Source organism: Panthera onca, chromosome F1, assembly GCF_046562875.1.
Source record: "Panthera onca isolate mPanOnc1 chromosome F1, mPanOnc1 haplotype 2, whole genome shotgun sequence".
In the NCBI taxonomy this organism is placed as follows: domain Eukaryota; kingdom Metazoa; phylum Chordata; class Mammalia; order Carnivora; family Felidae; genus Panthera; species Panthera onca.
Window position 1 is genome coordinate 46,821,018 of NC_138355.1, and position 8,806 is coordinate 46,829,823.

The following is an 8,806-nucleotide window of genomic DNA, read 5'->3' on the forward strand; positions in this document are numbered from 1 at the left end:
AAGGGCAAGTCCAGGAGTAGACAGCCCTTTGTGTTAGCAGAGATGTATGGTTATCCCGTGCCCTGGTTTGCCAGGGAGTTTCCCGCTGCACACCTGTTGTCCCAGCAACGTTATTATGAGACTGCCTTTCACTCGAAAGTGTCATAGTTTGGCTTTTGACTCTTGGCTCGGAGGAGGCAAAAGTTCAACTGTCTTCGGTCACCCCGAATCCGGGTCCATCTGATACCAGCCCCCTCCACCAGGCCGCCTAAGTTTGACCCCAAGGAAATCAAAGTCCTATACCTGAGGTGCACCGGTGCCAAAGTGGTGCCACATCTGCCCTGGCCCTGAAGATCGGCCCACGGGGTCTGTCTCCAAAAAAGGTTGCCAAGGCAACTGATGATCGGAAGGGTCTGAGGATTACATTGAAACTGACCATTCAGAACAGACAGGCCCCGGTTAAAGTGGCACCTTCTGCCTCTGCCCTGGTTATCAAAGCCCTCAAGGAACCCCTGAGAGACAGAAAGAGGCAGAAAAACATTGAGCACAGTGGAAATATCACCTTTGATGAGATTGTCAACATTGCCTGATAGAGGCAGCACCGATCTTTAGCCAGAGAACTCTCTGGAACCATTAAAGAGATCCTGGGGACTGCCCAATCTGTGGGCTGCAGCGTTGATGGCCGCCACCCTCATGACATCATAGATGACCTCAATAGTGGTTCAGCGGAATGTCCAGCTGGTTAAGAATTACAAAGGAAACTGTTTCAATAAAGGATCGTTTGACAATAAAAAATAAAAGTGTCATAATTTGCATGGTAAAGTGTGTGGTCATCCATTAACAAGACTTTGAGGGTGCAAAGGTAGGTCTAAGGCCAAGTAAGGAGGGGAAAGTGAGGATGCCTTATACAATAAAATGAGAAGGAGTTGGGTGGGGGTGGAGGAGGCTGTGTTGGGGGATAACAAGGAAAATTTTGAGGGGAAGAGGGGCTAAAATCACATAAAAGATTTTTACCGGCGCAAACCTCAGTAAAGCCTGCTTAACACAGCAGTGCCCAATGTGGGTATTTTGGGGAAGGAGAAAGGGGACTGAAATCCACATCTTGGTCAGCATAGAGCGCGAATAAGAGGGAAGTGGTCAAAGGTGCTATATGAATGAGCTGGACAATTCGGGGAGGGGCTGAATTCAGCTGGAAGTGAGTACAGGAACACAAACCCTCTGGAAATTCTCGGAAATCTCAGGGAGGGCCCCAGAGTTTCCAACAGCTAGAATAGTGAGCCAATGGTATTTAAATCTTAATGGATAGACTGACCTCCACATAAATCTGAGATGTAAAATTTAAACAGGTCTCTTTATGGCAAGACTTCTCGGAGCCTCCAATATGTAATGTGCTTGGTGAAGAGCTATGTGGTATCCTTTAAACCCTTCATATCCCCAAGGAGCATCCCATAGGGCAGGAATTATTTCTTGTAACACCTTGTGGGAAGAGCTGGAATAAGGGGGCAACTGCCTAGGTGTCACACTGTCACAGAAGGTCCCCGGGGACCAGGCTAGCTCTGCTTCTGCCCAGGGAGAGCGCAGAGTAGCCTTTAGACTTTTATGGGGGCAAGTGGGGTGACTGTGCCCAGCTCGAAGCCAAGACGCCCCCTCTATCAGCCTTGATTTCTGCACGAGGGCTTCCAATTCTTAATGAGGCAACAAGAGACATGTCTGTAGAACAGCAGGTGTCAGCTGGGAGAAATTGCATACCCCTTCCAGGGGACATTTGAAGATATCAGGTGACATTTTTGATTATCACAGTGAGATGGGGTGTGTGTGTGTGTGTGTGTGTGTGTGTGTGTATGTGCACTACTGGGACACACTGGGTAGAGGCCAGGGATGCTGCTAAATATCCTACCATGCATTGTATGGCCCTCTGGAAGCTAGAATTAGCCTGCACAAAAAATGTCAGTATCGCTGCTCTTGAGGATGGCTGCCCCGGGGTCTTCCTAGAGCTCGTGTGTGAGTCTGCCTTGGTGCTGGCTCCTAGGCTAAAAGACAGATATTGCCCAGCTCTCTCTGCCCCAATCTTGGGACCCGTGGTGATTCTAACAACAGTAAAATGAACACTTAATAGTGATTAAGAAATCTTAGCAACTAGAAGGGAGGATGACCAACCATCCTGATTGGCTGGGGATGGTACTGGTTTTAGCATGGAGAATTCTGGGTCCCAGGAAACCCCTCGGGTCTGAGCTAACAGCTAGGACTCCAATACTAAATCAATGTTTGTGACTTTGGAGCCAGCTTCCCTTCCCACTTCAGATGGGAGAATTCTGGACATCTCCAGCTAAGGTCTGGAGATCAAGTGAGCTATGTGCCCAGGTCTTGGGCTCTAGGATAAATTCTTCCAGCTCATCCTCAGAAATTGTCCACAGATCACCAGCCTGGAGGGGGTAGCTGTCTTCCTCTCTCTGTTACCCACCCGCACCCATGGCTCCTGCATCAGTCTCTGAGGAGCTGCTCAGTGCATTTTGCTGAATGAGCGAATTGATGCTGTTCTTCTGGAAGATTCTTGGGAAATTCTGTTAAGTAGGTGGAGGAGCTTCTAGACGTTGTGGCCATTGTTATTTCCCCTGGAAAAGTACAATTCTGCAAGGCCCTGAAAACCCTCAAAGAAAATGTATCTGTTTTAACAAGGACAGGGATCTGGAACATGAAATATTTTGCAAAGTCCTAAGAGAAATCTCTCTGTGTGACTGGAAAAGAGGTTTACTTGCTCTCTTAATATTTCTATTACAGGATAGAAAAAACCAGCTTCTCAGTGCCCAGCAGGGAGGAGCATTTTATCACTGACATTATTTAGAATTATTGGCTCAGGGTGATAATAAAAGCAGACTGCTTTTAGTTTCATTGTTTTAAAATCCCCTGCAGGGCACCTGGGTGGCTCAGTCGGTTAAGCATCTGACTCTTGGTTTTGGCTCAGGTCATGATCTCACAGTTCATGAGTTCAAGCCCCTCATAGGACTTTGCACTGACAGTGTAGAGCCTGCTTGAGATTCTCTCTCTGCCCTTTCCCTGCTTGTGCTCTCCATCTCTTTCTGTCTCTCTCTCAAAAATAAATAAACTTTTAAAAAATTAAAAAAATAAAATCCTCTATAGACAACACACCCCTTTAACACCTGCCTCCCAGATGGACAGCTCCCACTGTACCTGCATCACCCCCTTGGGTTACCACTGAGCTGACAGCGTAACCCAGCTGTTCGCTGATTGTGTACAACCCTTACCAAGTTAACTAATGTCCAGCCTTTTTTCATCTCTAAAATGGAAATAATAATGATTACCTCAACAGGAGTTGTCCAATGATGTTATATGAAAATATTCTATAAACTGTAAGATGCTATAGAAAATGTGAAGAGTTATTATCGGCTGGTTAATACAATTGATTATGTTCTAAGGAGTTATTTCTCATTGGCTAGTAGTCGAGTGAACTAGAATCAGCAGGACTATGTTGCCATCACTCGAAGGGAGTGGCCATTATCCATTAACACGGGTAGTGTTTTTTGTTTTTTGTTTCCAAAACCTGCCTCAAGTATCATTTAGCAGCAGCTTCTCATAAAAAGGAACTCGACAAATAAATAAATCACATGACCCCCAATTTTTCACTTCCTTAGGAGCTGATCATCTAAGTGGGAAGCTAAAACAGACACAAAAAAGTAGAAGACAGTTTGTGCACCAGGTGGGCTAGCCTGGATGGAAGAAAGGACACACTCGATGTGCAAACATCGAGTATCCCAAACTTAATGAAACTGACGAGGATCCTTGTTTTTAGAAAAAAATGTATTTCAGGCTTTGGAAAAATAGTGGACTCCTCTAATATACTCTGAAAACACGTTTCTTGGCGTAGATGTTCAAAACTTGATCTAGTAGGGGCGCCTGGGTGGTGCAGTCGGTTGAGCATCTGACTTCAGCTCGGGTCATGATCTCACAATTCATGGGTTCGAGCCTGATGCTGTGCTGACAGCTCGGAGCCTGGACCTGCTTCAAATTCTGTGTCTCCCTCTCTCTGCCCCTCCCCTGCCCACATACTGTCTCTCTCTCTCAAAAATAAATAAACATGAAAAAATGTTTAAAAACAAACCTTGATCTAGGAAATTCACTGACACCCCTTGGAAACACACCAGCTGGGACAATCCTGACTGCATGAGGAAAATGGGGGGACATACAGGGGCCGGAACATGTTAGATGAATGTTCCCTGAGACCTGGTGTCTATGAATTGCTGTCTCATACCTCCTGTGTCTTTTCCATGATTTGGGGGTCTCCGCCTGTCCTTCTGATGTTGGAGCACCACAAGGCTCTCTCCCGGGACCTCCATCCCTTCATTCTACTCCCAAAGGCTTCAGGGACATCTGCTTGCTGAGGCCACTGAAATGTCCATCTCGAACTGTAGATAGAAGCTAGGGTTTCTCTGACAAAGACTGTGATGAGCCTCTGGGTCTGTTTCCTGACTCCCTTTTACTTTCCAGAATATAGCACTCACCACACCTTTGTGTGATTTCTTATCTGGAGTCTATGATCCCAATCCCTTGACGATAGTGACCACTTCTATCTTCTTTACTCTGTATTCCAAGTGCTTAGCATAGGGCCAGGCGCATCACGGACTATCCAGAAACATCCGCAGGATGAATGAATGGTAGAACCATTTAGGGGAGAATAACACAGTGGTCATGGTAGGAAAGCCCTTGATTTTTTCTAGAATTATTTTTTTTAATACCAGCTTAATTGAGGTCGAATTCACTTACCATACGATTCAGTGCCACAGTTTGCAGTCTGCCCACAGAGGCACATAACCAAGCGCCACGATCCTTTTTAGAACAACTTTCATCACCCCAGAAGGAGCCCTGCTCTCAGTAGCAGTTGCTCTCCATTTCTATGTTATTTTATTTTATTTTTTATTTTATTTTTAATTTTTTTTAACGTTTATTTATTTTTGAGACAGAGAGAGACAGAGCATGAACAGGGGAGGAGCAGAGAGAGAGGGAGACACAGAATCTGAAACAGGCTCCAGGCTCCGAGCTGTCAGCACAGAGCCCGACGCGGGGCTCGAACTCATGGAACGTGAGATCATGACCTGAGCCAAAGTCAGACGCTTAACCGACCGAGCCACCCAGGCGCCCCATCTATGTTATTTTTAAGAGGTAATAGGTTCAGTGGGTTAAGTTTCCAACTCTTGATTTCGGCTCAGGTCATGATGTCACAGGTCATGCATTTGAGTCCCACATCGGTCTCTGCGCTGACAGTGCGGAGCCTGCTTGGGATTCTCTCTCTCCCACCTCTCTCTGCCCCTCCCCTGCTTGTGCTGTCTCTCAAAATAAATAAATAAACTTTAAAAATGAAAAAGATATTAAAACCTAATGTTTGCAGAGTGTTTTGCAATGAATGGAGTGCTTCACGTGAACTCATTAATTCTTAAGCAATTCGGGGATGTGGGCATCTCTGTGCATCTGTCACTGAGGTTAAACTTTAGGTTATAGACTGAGATCACTAATCAATAAAAAGTTTGAACTGAAAGGGAGGAGAGGAGTGGAGGGGGTGGCCAGGGGCAAGAAGCTCCTGGCCATAGACTGTTGACTCTGGGAAGGTGCAGGCCTTGGTGCTTGTCATGTGAACTTAGGGTTGTGCACTGCACAACCCCATGGCATTGAGTGTCAACCTACTTGCCGATACAGAAAATCCATTAGGGGGTATAGAAAGTATGCAAATATTGCAGAAAGCAAGTGGTTTTAAAAATGATAATAAAAGTTCCGAGTTTGAATCCTGGTTCTGCTAGTTCCTACAATCCTGAATTTGGGAACCTCCCCAAGTTTCAGCTTCTTTATTTTATTTTATTTTATTTTATTATTAAAATTTTTTTAATGTTTATTTATTTTTTTGAGAGAGACAAAGAGACAACACAAGCTGGGGAGGGGCAGAGACGGAGACACAGAATCTGAAGCAGGCTCCAGGCTTGGAGCTGTCAGCCCAGAACCTGATGTGGGGCTCGAACGCACAAACCATGAGCTCATGACCTGCCCTGGAATTGAGAATCCAATGCTCAACTGACTGAGCCACCCAGACGACCCCAGCTTCTTCGTTGTAAAATAGTATCCTCCTTATAAATTTGTTGTGGGGGTTAAATGAATTAGTGTAAAGAAAGCAAGTGGTACAGATGCTGACACTCATTAAATAATAAAACATTTTATTACTAATGATAAACAGATTTGAAAAAAGTAAGCTAAAACCTTTGTGGCAATAACACTCTGTCATTACTGAAAAATGATCGTTCATTGCTCTCCAGATTGTAGATGATGGGCTCACTCCAGTACTGCGGCTGGAATACATCTTCTGCAAGTAGAAGGGCAAAGTGATTCAAAAACCATAAGAGCACTTTCCTTGAACTTAGATATTCACTTCAAGAACTTAATCCTAAGGAAATAGTCTGAACTAAGGGGGAAAAAATCAGTGTGTGCAACGTTATCCATGATGGTGTTGTCTGCAATGGTAAAAACACTGGAAACAACTGAGTGATGACCCAAGGAATGGTTTGACTTTGGGTTATACTAGCAAAGTGGGATATTAGGCAGCCATTAAACATACCACGAAGGGATATCTAGGTGGCTTAGTCAGTTAATCTATCTCGGCTCAGGTTTGTGAGTTTGAGCCCCGTGTCAGGCTCTGCACTAACAGCATAGAGCCTGCTTGGGCTTCTGTCTCTCCCTCTCTCTGCCCCTCCTCTGCTCTCTCTCTCTTAAAATAAATAAAATAAACTTAAAAAAATACCATGAGGGGGCACCTGGCTGGCTCAATCAGTAGAGTTTGCAACTCTTGATCTTGGGGTTGTGAGTTCAAGCCCCACGTTGAGTGTAGAGATTACTTAAAAATAAAATTTTTAAAAAAATGCCTGAAAACTTTTTGGGCCCCGAGGGACCCACCTGAGCAGACACCCTGAGGTGAGAGGGAGCCTGGAAAAGGATGAAGAGAGAAAAGCAAGCAAAATACCTGAGATACGGCTAAAAGGGTGGTGACTGCCAGATAGTGGGAGCCTTCTGGATCTTAGTCAGGATCTTGGATTTCATCCTAAGTGCAATGGGAGGCCATGGGAGGCTTTGGCAGAGGATGCCATCACCAGAGCTGTGGGTTTTAAAAGCTCCTTTGTTACAGTGCAGAAAACAATTTGGAAAAGTATTTTTAAAGAGCAAGTATGCAGGGGAAGTATTATAGAAAATGGATCAGGAAATGGATTCGGAAAAACGGACTAAGAAAATGATTGCATAGTGAGCAGGGTGTTTTCTCTTTGCCTGAAAATTCCTATTCCTGTTGACACACCATTAAAGACGGAGAGAGAAAATGCTCTCCTGTAGAGAGTAGCTGCGTTCTCTGGGACACACTGGGTCCCACAGATGTTGGAGACATCGCACAGAAAAGGGCTTTGGAGGGGACGCTGTCTTATGAACTGTCCGGGGCGGGGAGGGGAAAGCATGTCATCGAGGTCCATCAGCCACTCCAGCAGGTGATAAACTATCAAAAATAGCTTCCTGTTGATGGTACAGGTATTATCACTTCATGTATCACTGTTCTGATCTCCCCTCGGATCCTGCCTTTGGGGCTGGAGTCTGTCAGGCTCAAAGCAGAGAGAGGAGAGCCATATCGTATGGGGCTCCGCAGATGACGGGGGACTGTGTGAGGAACACATTCCCGGGGCCTCCGAGCCGGAGCAGGCCAAGCGCTTTAGCGGGTGAATCCTCAGCTCATCTTCGGCAAGTGTGTGCGTGCCGTCAGGTAGTGCACGAGCCCCTGGCATACCCCAGAGCCCTCGGACTCATTCACTCTCTTATCCACGCCACAGACATTTGTCAAGCACCTATTACAAGTGCAGGCAGAGTTCTGGCAACCCGGGACATGGAGAAGAATAAGACAGAGACCCCCAATAATTCTTACTTTGCTATTCAGAGCAGAGTCGTGGATGATCTCACTACAACTCCTTCCAGTTCTAGATGAGGAAAATACAGCCCAGAGAGGTCAAATGCCTCAGATCTCTAGGGCACTGAGGTCCAAGTCAAGCGGACTTCCTATTATTCTAACACTGTCTAGAGAGACTACACAAGTGGAGGACCCAAAATACATCATGTTCAATGATCCTTAATAACTACATGATCCTGGGGCGCCTGGGTGGCTCAGTCGGTTGGGCGACCGACTTCGGCTCAGGTCAAGATATCACGGTCTGTGAGTTCGAGCCCCGCATCGGGCTCTGTGCTGACAGCTCAGAGCCTGTAGCCTGTTTCAGATTCTGTCTCCCTCTCTCTGACCCTCCCCCGTTCATGCTCTGTCCCTCTCTGTCTCAAAAATAAATAAATGTAAAAAAAAAAATTTTTAAAAATAACTACATGATCCTGTGAGCCTCAGAGAGGCTCGTGGAAGGTTCTGGTCCAAGAGTGGTCCATGCAAAAGAGCAGAGCTTCGTGAAGTTTGCGCAACTCTGGCTGCTGCCATAGTTCGTGTGAGAGGATAATCAAAGTGCAGAGATTTGTCTTGATTCCTGTAGGTTAACTGTAGCTCGAGTTAATCACTTAGAGATCATGGCAGAGTCGGGAGCAGAGAGAAGTGTAGTTGACATTAGCAGGTCAATGTGGAGGACATGGACAGTCCAGTTAGGAAATCACTCTTGTGTGTCCCCAAATCTTGAGTGATAGCAGGGCTTTGTGTTATTAACACAACCCCAAGCAGCAGCTACCGCCACAAACGTATTTCCACAGTGAGCCGATGATACATCGAGGGTTATAGAACACCGAGCCGGACTCAGCCTAAAGAATG

At 45.8% G+C, this 8,806-nt stretch overlaps 1 pseudogene; it reads left to right on the forward strand.

Annotated features, from left to right (window-relative positions):
• Positions 1–171: 171 nt before the first annotated feature.
• Positions 172–793, forward strand: LOC132685753 (large ribosomal subunit protein uL11 pseudogene; annotated as a pseudogene).
• The last annotated feature ends 8,013 nt before the right edge of the window (positions 794–8,806 follow it).